General features: G+C 35.7%; 1 long non-coding RNA gene across 1 annotated transcript in view; it reads left to right on the forward strand.

Moving 5' to 3' along the window:
• LOC108447026 overlaps nucleotides 1-15,298 on the forward strand; it is a 69,236-nt gene extending 53,938 nt beyond the window's left edge. The window contains exons 3-5 of the long non-coding RNA XR_001862383.1: nucleotides 906-959; nucleotides 10,350-10,381; nucleotides 14,001-15,298. This is a non-coding gene — a long non-coding RNA (uncharacterized LOC108447026). The remainder of the gene's footprint in view (nucleotides 1-905; nucleotides 960-10,349; nucleotides 10,382-14,000) is intronic.
• The last annotated feature ends 742 nt before the right edge of the window (nucleotides 15,299-16,040 follow it).

The raw sequence follows: 16,040 nt of genomic DNA on the forward strand, positions 1-16,040 counted from the left end.
CAGCAGGACTGTGTGGGCAATGAGAATGGATGGGCAGGTGCTAATGCTGATCACTTAGGAAACAGTACTGGTATAGGAGAGTACATTTCTGCTACAAAATATAAATTGAACTAAGATCAGATCATCCTACTGGTATCTGGAAAGGAATACCTGCTACAGTATTTAAAAAGTATTAAACAAGAACTTTAAAAACAAGATCTTTCACAGGATAGGAGACACTCTTCTAGCCCTAACAAATGTCAATGGGTGGCATAGCAAGACTTTTGATTGGTGGTTCTTTATCTCAGTGTAACTTGACATTGTAAGGAATTTTATATGTATCTAATATGAAATTCTGACCCTTAAGGAAAGTAGCAGTGTCACCGTAAACTAAATTCATAATCTTAGAGGATTTTATTATGTCTAATCCAGACTCTTCATAGAGATGGTGTCTTTGCTTCCTTTTTTACCTTCTGTCTAAAATCCTTTTCTGAAGTCCTTTTAGTAATGGACTGATTCACATATTTTTGTTTCTTTCTGAAGTATCTCAGATTTTGCTTCCAAAGGCAGGAGCTATGTTTGAATAGCATTTATTTCAGACTCTCCTTCTTGACTCTTTTGTTTCTTTCAGCTTAACATTAAAGTTCTCTTTCCCCTCTCCAGAAGCCACATTAGTTCAGATCAACAGTTCACATTCACCTATTATCCTGTCACTAGCAGCAAAGGCCTGGGGAAGAATTAAGCAGGCAAGACCTTAGTGATGCTTTCCAAGACTAACCTCTCATTAACCAAGAGTATTTTGAACATTAAACAATTTTCACCTACAATTTACTTGGTTCTTTTAATACTTGTGACTGGATATATCTATTCTACCAAAATGATTTCCAGGAGCAGAATTTAATTTGGTTTTCTTTGTTTTATTTCAGATGTTCTACTTGCATGAGGAAGATGCCATTAAATTCAAACCAAGATACTATAAGGTTAAGAGATAAGTGTTTGAGAACTAATGCTTTTATCCTGTTAAACTGTGCTCTGAGATTAATGTTTAACATCTTATAGTTCTATGATGCATGTTTGATTATGACTCAATAATGACATTTGAACTATCCATACAGTGCAAACTTGAAGTCCACTGTAAAAGAGAAGTTAAATACAATGAAAATAGAAACAAATAAACAAAAAGCAACTCAGAGTGTCTTAGAGGTTCCCTTTTCATATTGTAATGTGCAGTAATAAAGAGAATGACACAGCAAGAAGACCAGTTGGTACTTTGGTTAGTTCCTGGTACAACTAAGGAAACCACAAAACCACATCAATCTCTAGTTTGCTCAACCAGCTACAACATAAAACATTTCTGATTTTGTTCCTAGTTTTCTTCTGGTTTACAAACCACAAGAATAAAGAAAGTTTAGCTTATGCTCAGCAATCAACCTAGATTGCTTTCAGAACCTCACTGACATTTAAAGTAAATGTCTCAGTGCAGTGCTTGGGTGTGACATGAAGCAAGCCACACAAGCACTGGTACCGTGTGTGCCTCAGGAACTGTGAAAATTTAATTCTGACTATTTTCTAAAATTACTTCTGATTCCTGCAAGAATCAACATATCTTCTTGCCATATTTTATGTCGCGCTACCAAGGGAAAGATGGTTATCAGTGCATTTAAATAATCAAGTTTTATTTTCCTGTATCAACCACTTCACAAAATAGACAGTGAGCAATACAAGTTAGGGAAAAAGATTGTTCTCTGTTCTTGGCAGTTCTTAAGTGACTCTGTATAGCAGGATGGATGACTACTGATCTGGAGATAATGTTGTTTTCTTTGCTTAAAAGGTGTACATTACCTTATGCCTATGCTTCTTACCCAGTGGCATGCAGCAGATACAGCCAAGCATGCATCTATCCCACTGGTTTGGAATGCTACTGAGACAAGGAGCCAGAATCTCAGCCAATCACCTGAGAGGTCTCAAATTCAGTGGTTATGTCCAGCCAAGCCTCTGAATGACAGTGCTGACCCAGAAGGTGTCCTGAGAGTTTTCTTAGCAGTGTCCACAAAACCATTTCAAAGCAGCAATGCAAGATGTTACAGGATTCTTTATTATCCCTAGAGCAGGATGGATATGCTCCATATGTCACAATCATTAGAGGACTATGGACTGAAAGCAAGGCTGATTCATTTAGAAAGCTTGCCCCTCCCCTGTATGGATGACATAGACAATCCCTCCGTGTTCAGCTATACTGGCTTCTGGATATACAAGCTGTCTAACAGCTGCAGCACAATCAGAAATCCAGGAACATAGGAACATAGGAAATGTTTTCTGTGCCTAAAAAAGTCTGAACCTTGCAAGCATAATTAAATCTTTCTGTAAAGGGAAAGCCAAAGAATGGCATTTTGCTTTGGCGCAGATCATAGTCAAATAGTTTTTAGTTGTAAGTAACAGCAGTACTTTAAATCAATCACTGCAGTCTCTAAACTGAAAGTAACCTAGAAGCACCTCTGTGTTTGACATCTGTAACGAAATGAATGCCTGGTTAGCATTCTTCCTGCCACGAATTCCATTGGTTCTTTTTTTTCCATCTGGCTATAAAAGCAAAAGTTATGTACAAGTTAGCTCATAGGTTATTGCATAAAAACGGTAGTCTGTTGACCAAATACAAGTCGGCAACTGAATTTCTTCTCCATTTATGAATCTTCTAGTAACATAATGAGCAGATCAAATACATGTTCTAGATAACTATATTACAACTGGTATTTTTTGTGGATTCATGGTCTGGTAAAGAGGAGTATGAGAAAAGTCACCATTACTTAGGATAGCCAAATTCGGGAAGACATCAAAGAATATCATAAAGATTTAATAATGGAAGATTACCAATTCTGAAATATCTAGGGCCTTCAACTTTTCCTATGGATCAGTAAGTAAATGATACAGCACAAAAAATCAGTTCTTAGGTTTGTGTGTTTACTTAGTAAGGGATTGTCTGAAATGCTGGCAATCTGAAAAATGTCTATGACCTGTTTAAAAATGTAGTCTGGGCTAATCCTCCATTTGGGTGTGATTCCTAGAGAAACAGATAGACCTCATAGGACAGTCCTGCCACCCTATCACACTCACCTCCTAAACTGTTTCATCTTCATTACTCATCTATGAGAAATATTTTTTGAAGTCTTCTATTAATCATCATTAGATAAAAAAGATCTTAATTTCTTCATTGTTCAAGAAAGCAAGCATTTAAATCATTATGTCATATTACAAACTGTCAAAATGTGTTAATTCATCTTCTCATTCCTTACAGAAGCATTCAGATTGTCTTCTATTGGCAAAACAACATCTTTCAAAGAAAAAAGATAATTTTGGAAGAGTAAAGCTTTCCTAGTCTAAGTGCCTAACTGTAAAATATAATTGAGTACTATATGATAAGTCAAAAAGTAAAAGAAAATCACTCTTCTATTTTCTGAGCAATTTCCTGGGAGCTCACTTTATAATATGTTCTAATTGAGTCATAAGGTCTACCATATAGATTGTAATCTGTGGAATTGTTTTGGCCCATTACCCTTAGACTTCTAACATTAATGGATAAGTCCTTAACTATTAACTTTAATATCAGTATGTTATCTAAAATTAAATACAAAAAACACCAAGGGGAAAACTTAGTACTATTAAATGCCCCAAATGTATTTAAAAATGTACTTCTCAAAATATTGAGCTTCACAAACCTGAAATTAGGTTTACTTCCAAGGACTTTGTATTTTGATTTTGAATGAGCTTATGCAGTATTTTTATGAACTAAAATAAACCCATTTGATGTCACAAATATAGGTTTTTGAGGAGTTTTTGGCTTGCTTTGTTTTTTTTACTCAAGCAGAATTGATGATTTAATAAGCATATGGGCCTATTTCTGTGCTTTCTTGTTAGAAACAGTTCTGGAACTCTGTGACGAGGGGTGTTATTCAAGAAACACATGACAGGCATTTAGCTTTCTAAAATGTGCAGCATGGGAGATGAACCAAGGCACAGTAATTGCAATGCTTCCCAGGCCTTTTCATTTGAAGACTTCCAATGCCTGTTGCGGCAAATCTCAGCTTGGCAATTTTCCACTTCTGGAGTAACTGCCTCATCTTCACTGACATGCTTCCTTCCCTTTATTTCTACTGTAAGCCTAGCTCTGAAGCTCCTCAGATTTACCTTCTTTACCTTGTTGCTTATGCTATTTATATTCACAAGTCCATGCCCTTTATGTCCTTAGGTCTCTGTTCTTAGGTCTCTATACATCTAGGATGTATATTTCTTAAAGGGGAAAAATATGCCTTAGGAAATGAAGACTTTTATTTTAGCATGTCTTTGCTTTAATCTGCTTGATACCAGACTTCTAGATGGCTCTTCTAGGATGGGAAGGTGCTCAACTGCAAATTTACCAGTGCCTTTGTCCCTCGCCATGGGGAAGTACCCGCTGGCAGAGGCACCCTGGGCTGTTGCACCTGGCTCTTGGCATGGCAAGAGCTTCCATTGGTCTCAGAGCACTCTACTGCCCTGTCATGCTTCCTGCAGCTCTATTGCTACTTCTTTGTAGAAAGGGAACCACTGAGGGTAACTGACCCATGGTTACAGGATGTACATACTCTCCTTTCCTCAGGATACCAGCAAGCATAGGTTTTCCAGATATCTGTCTCTTTACAAGCTCTTCTTTCAGTTTCCTTCCTCAAGGACATGGATAGCAGCAATATTTGTGCAGATGCCAGAAAATTTAGCTGGTGCAGCCAGCATGCAGACTTCTGTGATGAAATAACTGAAAACATATTCTAAATTTCCACATTCCCATTTTGTTGCCACTCTTGAGCATTTTTTTTTAGTTTGAGCTCCTCTTCCTGCATGTGCCTTTCTTGCCTAATTAGAGCCTTTTCTGGCATCTACAATTATTGCTGTTCTTCTCTCTTATATAAATTACTGATGTCCCCTGATTCACCTAAAATGGTGGGTGACACTTCCTTCCATAATCTCTAATTGTGTTTGAAAGCTGACTCTCAACATCTTCATCAGGTGATCCTTTGTCCTCTGAGTCCACTTGTTAAAATCAGTTTCTTTGACAGAGCTATTTATTTTGCATATCCATTTTAGTGTTCAGATAAATCTATTTACATGTTAATAAGTCTCATTCCTTCCACCACCCAGCTCAGACAGGCACTGTGTATTTTTCAATGCCAATGTGTGTCTCAAAAGAATTAACCTACTGACTTAAGATAATATGAAATTAAATTACTAACTTGGTTACTCTTCACATTCTATAAAAAGAATGCAGAAATACATCTTTCCTGCTCAGGTTCCTTGCATCCCATCAGTGCTATTCAGCATCTCGGAGCTGTTTGGAAAAGAGATTGTACCTGTTCCCTTCTACCCAGATATTTAACTGAATTCAAAAAGAAATAAAGATATTTAATTGAATTCAATCTCCCTCATCAAATATCAGCTGTACTAAAAATTTTTGTATGGCTGTGCATTGCATAATGCTTAGGAAGCTTCTTGTACTGCTTAGCAGAGTTATCACATGGCCATGGAATTAGTTGGAATTATATTTCTCATCTCCTGGGCCTATTTCTTGCATTATCTGGGAGAGTTTCTAATCTCAATTATGCTAGAACCAATTATATCACTCTGGGTATTTGCCAGGACAAGATCAGATTTTGACTCATTCTTTCGTGTTTTGTGCTTTTTTACTCCTCATTTCCTTTTCATTACAAAACTTTGTGACATAGTCAAAAATTACTTATAAAATTAGATCTCTAGCTAATGTGTTCAGAAAATTCTATTCAAAGCAAAGTTAGTTCTTAAATAAGTGGGCATGCATACTTTTATTCTATGTGCTTTGAATACCCACATTGTTAGCTACAAAAGTCTGGCTAAATATATGTTAAATTGTAGACAGCTTAAATTTCTTTTAGTTACTAACACAAATAATTGATTTCCTCTATGCCATAAGCAGCATTCTATAACAAATTACTCTGGTTTGGGGTGTGTGGATTTTACACAACCCCCCTCCTTTTCTGTGTGCTATGCATGACTTACCAGTGGGAAAAAACCACACAAATGATTGCTTTTCCAACAACATTTAGAAAATATTTTTTAATATACATATAAGCATGTCTACTGTGCAACTTAATGCTTGATTAATAACATCAATTTTACTTTCTCCCAAAAAGTGGGATAACTTGACTTAAGTCCCTAAGGGTGTAAGCCTTGTGAGAACCATTTTGAACATTTTGGTCAATATATCCAGTTTCCAGGCATTATGATGCTCTTGAAAACCCTTCCTTCCCAAGGTAGTCACTAGGCCTTCCTATTAGTCAAGCCCATTCAGTTTTTACTTTGAAAGTTTGCTTGTCATTTAATAAGGAAATAGACTTTTAAATAAGATTTCTGAACAGGGTTCATTTTCCTTTGTCAGTTAGGAACAGAAGTAGGAATTAGAATTAGCTTGGCTGTAAGATTACACATTGCTCTTTAACCAGCCTTTTCAAAGCAGATGCTACCACTGGCAATATGATGAATGGAATATATGGAATACTTCCCCTTCACCCTCCAGTTTCCAAGAATTGTTTGGATTTTGTTTTCCAAAATAAAAAGTAGCTGCAGCAATTCACACTCTTGTTCATTTCCACACACAGAGAAGCCAGAAAACAAGCTAAATAAAACCTTCCTAAATTGGACCAATATTATTCCCATTTACACCCTGAAAATCAACATGAATGAAGCAGGAAGCAGAAAATAAGCTACCAAGGGTAATAATTCTAAGTGACTAATCTGTTTGCTTTAGTTTCCTATATCCACACATTTTCCTTATTTTTTCGTTTGCTTCCACTTTGTATCCAAATTATGGCATGAACACATACCAGTCCACCTATTACATCCAGCCTTCAACTGAACTACAGCATCGACTGATCTTCCCAGTACTTGTCATGCAGAACAGCACAAAACATCTAGAACAGACTGTTAGTTGCACCTGCAATTCACTTTTAACCCATGATATGTCTTGCTAAGTCAGTGAGCAGTTGTGAAATTATATTTTTGCATGGGAGAGGGTACTTTGCAAAGATAGCAGGGATGACAGATGAGTGATATTTTTCAAGAGATAAACATAGGTCTCCCAAACGATAAAAGAATGATGTTACCCTAGGTGAAATAATCTTACAGTGCTTTGTTTAGTGAAATAGATCTTTCTAGAGTTTTTTGTGGAACGTATTATTTTACTGCTACAATACTTAAGTTAGGGAGCAAAATCACATTTCTTCTTTCTTAGAAATGAAAAACCAAATAGCAACCATTTCAGTGAAATGATGCAATGTTCAAAATGTTCAATCTAGCTACTTAAAGAGCCCCAGGGACTCTGCACCTTGGGGAGTGGTAGGGTCAGGCCCCCAGGCTTGAGTGGGAACCCATGATTCTTGTCTACACCACTGGGCAAAGTGGAAAGGAGTAGCAACATGTTTTGAAAATAGAAATAGTTTCCCTAGAAAAGCAGGGTCCTTGTTCAGGCTGGTCAAATACTTGCTATCAAAGCAAATGTTCTTCAATGGCAGACTATTCTCATAAACTGGTTGTTTGTTTTGTTTCGGTTTTTTCTCTAAAATTTCTGTCTTATCCTTGGAAAACTGAATTTTCATTATTTACAAAAAAAAAAAACCCCAAACAAGCTTACGAGCATAGGAGGTTTGAAGTAAAAACTGAAAACCATCAAAAATTTTCCCTGTGAAAATAGAGGCCTTTTTTGTTCATGTCTATTCCTTGCATCTTTTACCACTCCACGACCAGCTTTAGAGTTAATAACAAATAGAAACCTTTGTTAAAAAATTAGTTCTGGTTGAAAATTTGTCTGCCTACAGGCAGAGACTATCTAATAAATATTTTCCTTCTAATTTTTTATTCTTTTAACAATTTGCAATAAAGTTCTCCTTTATTGAGAAAACAATGAAAATATTGAGCAACTATTGAATAAATATGTTTTATTACTTGAATACTAAGATAATAAGCTTTACCTCTTTAACATAAGAGTGTATAAATGTGCTTCCTTGAAAATTAATCAGTTACATGATGGAGACCAGAATCCACTCAATCACAGATTATAATTTTAGGGAGGGTCTAGGACCCTAGGCCTGAGAATAGATAGCAAATATCTGAAAGCCACAGGTTGGGAGAATGACCATTGCTGCAGCTTTCTGAACATACAGAATGGGGAAAACTACATTTGTTGAAGCTGTAGAAGAGGATTTGGCAGTGCTTGGAAAGTGAGATAATCAGACCTGATCAGTGAGTTCTAGCAACGAGTTTAGAGTATCTTAGAGTTATTTGTAAAAAGAGAGTACTGCAGCAGCACTGGCTTTGCTTCACCGGCCTGGTTAAATCAGACACATGAATGTCTTGCATGACAGGAATGCTACAAAACAGCCAAAGCAGACCTTCTGTTTTTCAGCTTGAGTATATATTTTACAGAAAGGAAACATTTATTCAACATTTGAGAAATGAACAGAGCAAAACTTTAAAGAGAGATTAAATACATAGCTGTGGGGGGAGATTGAATATATGGGCTGTTCAACTACCAAAGGAGTGAAAAATCTAGAAAGGGTGGGGTTTGGAGTTTTGTTGTTTTTTTCCCCCAGGTAAATGTCCTGTGTATGTCAGTAAGACTTTTAGAGTAAAATTGAGCCCATGTTACACTGTAAAACTGTAATTATGCAATTGGTTCTGTCATAGCAATCAAGTAGGTTTAATGTAGTGTAATTTGGGAAGGAAAGAATACAAAATATATATATATATATATTTGTAAGCATGAAGCAAATTAAATTTGTACAGAAATGTTCATCATATTGGATTGATAGAAAGCGAGGGTATTTCTACATCCTCCATCTGTGTGAATGTTTTCAACATCTGACTTAAGAGAAAATGTTCTAATAGCTACTGCCCTTAGTAAAACCACATTTAATGCTTTTAAATATTGCCAGTAATACAATTAACTGAAAATGAAAGAAGTGTTTGTGTACAGGTATGCATACATGTAGTATGTAAATTAATTTTGAAACATTTATTTCAAGACTTACAGTGAAATATTTTAAGGTACCACTGTATGAATTAGAATTTATTTTAAATGTAGACTTTTCAGTGTGATGTCTTTAAACCAACCCCTGCTTTTTTTAATTCATGTTCTGTAAAAAAAAAGTTTTTATCTTCCTGGAAATCACTGTATAATTTTATTGTGAGGTATCAAAGTGTATTCTATCTTGAAAAACATAAAGAAATATGATCAGCAAAAATAAAGCATCAGACTGAAATATAACAGTGAAAAAATTCTGTATTATGTGTGAAATAAAGAGCTATGCTAATGCATACTAATGTTACATGAGTTTGGTCAAGCCTTCCTTTAACCAGTTTGAAAATACTTATCACTATATGTAAGTACATGTAATGTCCATATGCAAATTCTTGTATTATAAAGGTTCAATTCTCCAATCTGTAATTGGCTCTGGCTGCCAAGCAATATGCTAACAATGAATTTCATCTGCTTTTACAGCACATCTGTTAGTAGTGGATGACAGTCAATTGGAAGAACTGATTTTCCAAGCACTGGCACAAAATCAACTTTTTTCCCCCCTTGATTTCATTTATTTCCTGCTGGTTGAACATCCCAGCCTCCCAAAAGTGGTATCAGTTCATACCGGCCTTCACAACAGAGTGACATGACTTTAGGTTAAGAAGATGAATGTATTTTGAAGTGAACTAATAGGATTTGTTTGAAAAGGAATGAACAGATTACTTACTATAGTCTGGAAGTTTTCAGGTCTTTAAATGAGGATATATCTGCTGATATGCAACACTACTCAATTCAAATACAAAACCTGAATGAAGAAAATATTTTTCAGGGACAGGGTGGAGAGGTCAATGTATATTTCCACCCCTGAGAAAACACATGAAAAGCACATAAAAAATAAGGAGGCTTCACTAAGGGCAAGTCGTGACTGACTGGTGACCTTCTATACAGGTTTACAGCAGTGGTGGGATGAGGGAAGATAGACTGACATCATCTACCTGTCAAAAAGCACTCGACACTGTCCTACACAACATCCTTGTCTCTACAGAGGTGTGGATTTGATAGATGGACCACTCAGTGGATAAGGAATTGCATGGATGGTCACACTCAAAGAGTTGTGGTCAGTGGCTCGATCTCAAAGTAGAGTCAGTAATCACTGGTATTCTTTAGGGGTTGGTATTGGGACAAAATTATAATATTTAAGAAAACACAGATTAAAAAATCCTGAGTACCTAACTTTTATCTATGCAAATATCTAGCAGTGTTTCAATTTTCTTTCCTTTCATTGCTTTCTTTGCAGACAAGGTTGGAAGCAGCTTCTTCAACATTCAGGTAAAAACTTACTAAGTTTTGCTGGTTTTTTTTTATTTAAGAGAATATGGTTCATATGAGGGATGTCAAACTAAATGCATTTGTATAGCAAAAATATGGAAGTAAATAAAGCCTAGGTTTTCTTGGAAATAAGCAGATCACATAGCTATCAAAAAAGATTGCAATGTGTTCACTTCAGAAACTTCATAAGAAATTGAACACATGCTGTATCTTGTGCTACTCATTATTTCTCCTTGTTTTAAAAATATGTAATGCTGATTTAAAAATATGTAATACAAAGAACAATGCAAAGAAACCCCAATCAATCAAAAAACCCCAAACAAACAAGAAACAAAAGCTACTGCTTTTTTTTATTTTAAAACTGTCAAAAAAGAAAGGGGTTTACTTCAAAAGGTTTTTTATTTCTTTGTAGAACAAGGTGTTAATCACCTTGTTGGACTCTAAGCTGGCTTAAAGACACTCTCACTCAGTATATTTCTTCTGCAATGCATGCATGTAAACAATTGTTTCTGGCATGGAAGTTCATTGGAAGGTAAGTCAAAATAAGTTCACTATCAACATTTGGTTTGTTTCTGTTAACATCAAACTAAACAAGTTTGCAAGCTTTATCTTTGATGAATCTGCATGCCCTGAAACACTGGAGCCACAGATTGAGGGGTCACACTCGCATCTTCACGAAACACCACTAAGTGGTGCCTTCCCTTCCCCATCATCTGATTGAGATTGCGGCCTTGTATGCAAGGCCTTAGACAATGTCAAACAGAATATTAAAATCTAATATTTTCTTCTGACATGGGTCTTCAGATAAATGGCATTTTTTCCACATTTGTTCCAGTGCTATAAATGAAATAATTCCATGCCACATAAATATGTTGACTTTTGTGAGAATTCAGATATTCATATGAAAATATTTCAAGACTAGCTTGAAGTGGCTTCTAAATTCTTCTGTAATAAACCTATAATAGAATAATAGCTGTATCATCTGTAAATAGTAAATCTACTACTAATAGATCATAGAACCTGTACTATACTTGGGAAGTATGATTTGGCCTGACTTACCCTCATTTTTGAGCATGTTCTAATAACATTTGAGCTGAACTGAGTTGCAGACACACTAACCCAAACAAGTTTAACAGATGGTACAATGATGACCTCACACTGTGGTCTAGACAGGCTAACACAATGACTGCATAATAGAAAGAAGCCTCCAGAGCAGGATAAAATACAGTCTTTGGTGAAGATGAACAGCAGAACTCTGGGGTATATAATAAATTTATATATTAAATGTAAGTCTGTTTAATAGAATAATAGTTTTTATTGAGATGTGATGAGACCACATCGATGGCTGCACTGGTTGGATAAAACAGAGGTTTGAGATTTTCAAACTTACGACCTACACAAACTGTGGATCTCCTCCATAGTCCTTAAGTCCAGCAAAGACAAGCCACATACACCTACTGACTTTAAATCTACTCTTAAGTGCTTTCCTTTGCAAGGATATTTTCCAAAACTGTTTTTTCGCTAAGCAGCAAAATCATGGATAGAAATGACTGGCATGAAACATGGTGATTTTTTTCTTTTGATGATAATTTTTTTCTTAAGAACTTTTATTTTAATGGTTAATCATCAAAATATTAATCTAACTCTGAACTGAAAGTTTCTTATTTTGTACCTTTAATTCAATTGATTTTGAAGTAAGAAGAAAAGTATTTTTCTGTTGTTTTCTGGTGCCTAGCTCAGGGCTTGAGAGGCAACCCAGACAGAGGTGTGGTTAGTGGGCAGAAGATGTAGAAAAGGCCATGGCTGTGATTGATGACAGGTTTTTTTCACATGAACACCATCATGACAAATGGGAGAATATGTATTTTTGCACTTATTTAAGGAGCTTTGAGTCACAGTCTCTTATTTTAAAGACAAGGTGGCTCAATTCCTCTTTTTCATGTGTATGTATGTAAGTACAGAAGAAACTTTGTGATGCAGCACAATAAGAACTTTTTTATAACTACAAGCTTTTACTAGGAATAAGCTAAGGAGAACAATGAACAAGCTGTGTAGCTCTCACTTAGTGACATCTAATAAAATCTTTAAATATCACCACAATGACACTCAAACAAGTTTAAAGAGAACACTTTACTCTTGCACTCCCATCCTGTACTTTTTCTAAATTTCCCTATAACCAGAAAGGGTCAAATTTCACAGTAGTGTCTATGAGTGTGGCTCCAGTGTTGGCAGAGCTGTGCTCATTCCCATCACCTGAAATGGGTGTGACAGAAACTACACCAAGCATAACCAGCTCAACACTTCTGCCTCAGTTTGTGGAAAGTGAACTAAGGCTTTGTGGCACACAGGGGAGCAGTACTACACAGTGAGGCCAAATACCCAGAGTCTGATTCCAGCAGAGTAAACTTGGTCATATTTTGAACATCTGTGAAGTCTAATGTGAATTGAATGTTAAGTAAATCAACTTATTTTATTAGTAGAGCACGGCATATTGCCATTTATTTCAACTCAACTTCTTTTCCACATCACATGCCTTTTGTGTATTTCATACATGCCTGAAAGATGCTATTTCTGGAATAATTTCCAAGGGTTTTGCTATGTTTATGGAACTGATTCTAGTATTCTTCCAGAAAATTTGGGTAGTTAGACCATGTGCACAAAGCTTTTGCAGCAGAGAAAAAAAGATCAAATCACGAGAGTGAAACAATCCAAAAATGACCCTGCTCAAGTTTAAAGTTCCTACTTTAGGCTGTACTGGGGAGTCTTTTGGTTTGGAAAACAAATGCTGAAAAATAACAGTAAAAGTCAAACAATTAAAGCACAAATAGGCAAGTTATTGAGCATTTGTTACTGCAGAGCTGAATGCTGCCTAGTCTGGAATCTCAGAAATAATTTTGGGAAGAAACTTAGGAGCTACGGAGCAAGAAATATTTTCTGACTATTACTGATGTTAAGAAATGGGCAGCTGCTTAAAAATGCTCAGTGGCTTGGAATGTCAGCCCAAGCACTGGTGAAAGACTTGGTGGAATGGTTTGCAGCCAAAATCACCCAGTGCACATCCATGCTTCCAAAACAGACCTTCCAAAGGCATGCTAGGTTATTGTGTGACCTGTAAATAGGACACATTAGCACACAAAAGGACTTGGGTTTCTGCTGGCAGTCTAAGTCTCCTTAGACCTAAGTCTTCCAAAGTCTCATTAGGACACCAATCTTTGGAAGGATTACAAACACAGCACAATTTACACTACCAGCACACTTTACCACAGGGCTATGATCTCCACCTAGAGCTATAGGGACAATAAATATATCAGAGCTAGATTGTGCCTCAAGGCAAATCATCTGTTGATTCTACTGGCCTTCCTGTTATGTCTTGTGATGTTTTGCCGTACTCATCTACTCATCCCATAAGACATCCATGTGAGCAGCTCTGTGGTTTTATTTTCACGTTTAAATCCAGTTGCTATAATCAGCTTTTTTGTAACTCAACTGCAGTTGTTGTGACCATATTAAAGTACAGCTTTTCAGGCTCAGCCTGTAACTCTGCTATTAGAGGTTCAAACCTCAGAGTAGAGAAAGTCTATAATGAAAGTGAAGCTCTCTTTCATTTCCTATGATTCAGCATAGCTGTACTTGAGAATTACCTGGTTTTGCTTCCTATGCTGTGACATTTGAGACCTGCCCTCCAAGAGCCGGTGGAAGGCTGTGGACTTGTCAGCTCGACATTTTAGATGGTATCACAGTCATATCATCACCTCTGCCTTAGTGCTGGCTTGGAGGCAAAGATACACCAAGTGAGTATATGGAGTGGCTGTTAAGGGCTCTGCTCACAAACCTCATCAAAAGCACATTAATTTCAGAGGAAACATGATTTTATAATTATTTCACTGCACTTCAGATTAATTGAAAAGGCATTCTTCTTGTTTAAAGTCTTAACAAAAATATTAAGGATCATGGTGTAAGGAGGTACTAAATGCAGACACAGAATCTTTTGAAAGCAATAACTTGATTTCTGGCCACTAGTTGTACTACATTACTACTTCAATGAAGACACAGAAATAAGTGGTTTATCCCTTAAATGAGTACATCCACAGTGACTTTTGCTGTAAGAATAATACTAAGAATGATATAGGAGTGATCTTTTAAACAGTTTGTTTCTAAAGGATGTTTAGTTGAAGGTCCCTCAGTTTAGTAGTTATCTCTCAATGGTATTTCCTGTGAATAGCCTTTCATCTTTCTGTTCCAAAAATAATAAGTGCAAAATAAGCTGGTGCTGAAGTCAGAAAACCTAGGAACCAAATTCTGAAATAGCTCTAGCTGTGACGCTAGGAAATCAGCCAGTCTGGTTCCAACCCCTGGGAAAATAGGAACTTCGGCCTGCCAATAAAAAGAACAAGCACTCGTTTATCTTCCTCGAGAGTACTGATCTGCATCTCGTATATGTCTAATTGCATCAATATACTGTCAAAGTGAATCCCTTTGTGGTAGTCACCGAAACAGTGACAACCCACCAGTTGCTAATGACGTTTTCAAAACTATTCTAGAAGTGACAAGGCAAATGTCTAATAGCAATTTTTAAATCAGATCAGATTTTTGAACAGGTGGTTGTCAGGTCTTTTTCCAATGTAGATGCAATTAATGCCTTCTATTCATCATGTACTATTCTTTTAGTCATCTTAGAATAGCATGAAGGTTGGTGATTGTTTCTCATAGATCACTTGTTTGCTTGGATTTGAGGAACTCAAGTTTCTTTTCTCCACTTGCTTTAGACCTTACAGTAGGAAAGACTTCAGTCATAAGTTTGCTATTTCTTAGTGCATCTGGAAAATGTATTATTGAATTCAAAACCTAAATTAAAAATAAGGGAGTGGGGGAAATATTCAGTTCAAGTGAAATGCAAATTTTTGTATTTAAAAGAAAAATAATATCAGTTCCTGTAAATGCAAAATATTTTCTTTAGTCTAAATGTTTCGCTTTATACATATTTTGTCCTGTAAAATATTTTTAAATGAGAAATTTATTTTCAAAATAAAAACTGAATGTTTTGATTTGGAAATGTCAAAATAAGCTCTAAATTTGACTAAAAATTATTTTCTCTTTGTGGTGTAATTTATAACCTATATCTAAATTCTATGGCCTATTTTATCTCATTCTTTTGTTTTCTCTTTGATACAATTATCATTCAGACTTACCTATACAAGAAATTACTGAATTTTTGAAGCCAGATTTATTTCATGTAATGTTTCTTAACACTTTTTACTTTTTTCTATGTATATTCTAAATCTAGATGGTGTCAAGCAATATTGGGACTGACCGAATTTCAAAATACTGCCTTATTTATTTGAAAGTATTAATAATTGAAGGAAAGAGCTCACCTATATGTAAGATCATGCTTCTCCTTTTTGCTTTTTCTAATATAACTAATACTTCAGTATGAAAGATATGCAGTTAAAATGCTTCTGATTTGCTTTTAAACTGCATTGGTTTAGTTTTAGATGGCAGTCTAAACTCTAGGCTCTACTTGTCTCTTTGCTTATATATAGCTATGTTTTAAAAAATACTAGGGAATCCGAATATTAAAAATAAAGTCCCTTATTTGGACTTAATTTCAAAGGATTTAACATCATCTTGTATCTGAAAAATACATTGTGTGTTATGCATA

Source organism: Corvus brachyrhynchos, unplaced genomic scaffold (genome assembly GCF_000691975.1).
Source record: "Corvus brachyrhynchos isolate BGI_N302 unplaced genomic scaffold, ASM69197v1 scaffold255, whole genome shotgun sequence".
Classification (NCBI taxonomy): Eukaryota; Metazoa; Chordata; class Aves; order Passeriformes; family Corvidae; genus Corvus; species Corvus brachyrhynchos.